Source organism: Terrapene carolina, unplaced genomic scaffold, assembly GCF_002925995.2.
Source record: "Terrapene carolina triunguis isolate 2854851 unplaced genomic scaffold, T_m_triunguis-2.0 Scaffold97, whole genome shotgun sequence".
NCBI lineage: Eukaryota > Metazoa > Chordata > Testudines > Emydidae > Terrapene > Terrapene triunguis.
This window is the reverse complement of record NW_020664448.1, coordinates 873712-876654: the sequence shown is the minus strand read 5'-3', so window position 1 is coordinate 876654 and position 2943 is coordinate 873712.

The following is a 2943-nucleotide window of genomic DNA, read 5'->3' as shown; positions in this document are numbered from 1 at the left end:
CCAGAAAAGGCGATGCTGGTCAGGTAGGGTGGCCGAGGGGGCTGGGATTATGCTGAGTCAGTATATCTCTGCTACAGCCTCCACCAATGGAGCTTCAGCAATAGGAACACCCCCTGCCCCTCCCCACAGACACCTCCCCCAGTGTGGTGGGTGAGGTCAGTGGTGCAGAGAGATGCAACTGACTCTCATTTTAACCCAGTGCTGCAAACTCTCATGGTTTTAGCTGGAAAAAGTGAACGCTAAATGCTCAGAAACCAAAAGGCAAGTAAAAAGAACCCAGCTTTTATTATTTTTGTAACTTTGATGATTTTTAACCTAATCTTACAGTTTTTGGAGTCAGACACATGGTTCTGAATGTTGGAGATTGGCAATACGATAAACCCGTAGAGCTGAATCAAGCTATGAGGGGAAAATGTAACAGTAAAGTCAATTGTCCAATGGGACAATTAACTGAGAAAGGCCAAGGAAGCAACATCCCTAGAGACAAACATGAACAGACTAATTGGTGTGAAAAGGTATGTACAGCCTGCCTGGGTAGTTGGGAAAGTAAAGGTTAATTGACTCTCTGTCCCAGAGCAGAATATACAGCTGCCAACTCTCATTCACCAGGAATTGCCAAGGAGTAAAGCCACTGTAAAAAGAGTGTGTGTGTGACGTCTTGCTTTCTGTGGGTTTGGATCACTCTGGTACCAGGCACCCTATTGCTAGCTACTCTGATGAAAAGGGAGACTGGCTGGCTGAAAGGAGCCTTGTATGGATGTTCAGTGCCTTTAAAGCTTCTCCTTCCACTTGAGTGGCAAGTGGCTTGCATTTTCGCAATAGGAGGATGTGAGGTCTGGCCTTGTCATCATGAAGCTAGGAGTGGCCATGGTGTGTAGCGTAATGACAGCTGCAAAGAGGTAGGTGACCATCGTTTAGGCCAAAAAAGTGTCTGTTTTAAAATGCAGAGAAAATAATAGTTTTGAAAAATGAAAGCTAACATATCGTTTAAAATAATAAACTTCAGGATTTGCAAGTATATGATTTAGTGAACAAGTGCTTACTGCTGTTCCTCAGTCAATGGGAATTTTATCATGACTTCAGTGGGACTACAATCAGGCCAAAAGGTAGCAGTATCATATAACTAACCACTCTGAATAGTGATGCATCATTTTTTAAGTTTTTAAAATGTATTTTACTTTTCGATAAGTGTAATACATATTAACAACACAGTGATATGGTCGTTAGTCAAAATTCAGTTGTACATGCAAAATCAGTTAGTGTAATCCAGGAAATCATTATTATGGGCTGGATCCCTACATCATCTGCTGTAAATTGGGATAGCACCATTGACTTTAATTAAGCTGCTCTGATTTACATTTACAGCTGAAAATCTGGTCCTGAATTTACTAGGTACTTTTTTTTTATTATGGCCAGTGTTTTCATTATAATCCCTCTGTATATTGTTTATTCCAGATTCTTTAAATCCTATTCAGTATTGGTCTCCCATAATGTTTCCATTTACTTCCCTTCCCACCTTCAGATTTTCTTAGCAATCAAGATCATGCAAGATAAGCACAGTGGGTCTCTTGAGAGATTACATGCCAGCAGAGTCAGCAGTACTGTACATACCCATGCCCTTGTTCTGCAGTGCTCCTTTTGTGTCTCATCGTTATTTATTTAACCTGCGTGCCCCATGCTCATTCTGTGCCTCTCAGTTTACACGGTAATGATACTGTGGTAACACAGTTCCTTTCTTTGTCTCTCCAACAGTAATGTGTTTCCAGAAACCGAGTGCAACCTTAAACCCAGACTATAACAGCATCTCAGCCAAATGACTAGCATGCTGCAGGGAGGACTAATGTCACTTGGTTTCTGAATGAAGCTTCCAATCTGATCTGGGGTCAGATCATCTGTGCTTTGTCTCAATGAACCAGCAAAGGCCTGGAGGGTGCATCACAAACAAAAGGAAGAGGCAGGGAAATGTGAAGGACTCTATAGTAATGGGCAGAGGGATTAGGAAACAGCTTTAGTTTTCTGCAGCTTAATTCTGATGGGCTATTGATGTCAGCCTAGTAAAGAACTAATCCTGCCCCCATACTGCAGCTAATGACAAAATACCCACTGACTTTGCTGAAAGCAGGATTGGGCCCTAAATACACAGATCCAACAGAATATATGAGGTCCTGTTTGACTCCACCAGTTAATATTCTGCCACCAGACTGCAAGGAAGGTTGGGATGATTTCCCGGCCTCTGAGTCAGTCGCATCCGCTTTCTAGATACTGGTAATCACCCTGCCAGAGAGGATGACTCCTGACAGCTCATACCAATACTTCTCAGGAGAACTGGGGTTTTTTGCTTAACACCATGAGTTACATTCTGCTCTCGCGTACAGACCTGCAACCCTGCCAGCAACAGAATGTAACCCTGACTCCTCAGGTTAAGGGAAGTTAGGACCCAGGATCTCCCTGCCTCCTAATCCTGTGCTCTAGGTTAGTGTGACTGAGTATTTAATCTAGGCTTTAATCAGCGGCCACATATGTGGACTATAGGGTTACCATTCGTCCGGATTCCCCCGGACATGTCCGGCTTTTTAAGCTAAAAATAGCGTCCGGGGGGAATTTGTAAATGTCCGGACTTCCCCCCCATGCAGAGCGCGCGGGGCTAACAGTGCTGCCGGCGGAACGGTGTCACTTACATGGGGCTCCGACACTCAGCCAGAGAGGGCTCCTCCTCCTCCTCCCTCCCTCCCTGCATCGCAGATCGGCTCCGGCAGTCTGGAGCTCCTCCCCCACTGCTGCCCAGCGGCTCAGGCAGTTCCTGAGCAAGTTCACCGAGACATTAGGTGAAGAAAGGCCAACAACAAGGGGGCCAGGGGGTCGGAGAAGGGGCAGGGAGGTTTTGGAGGGGGCAGTCAAGAGACGGGGGGGGGGGTCGGGAGTTCGGGGGGGGCGTTCTGGGGG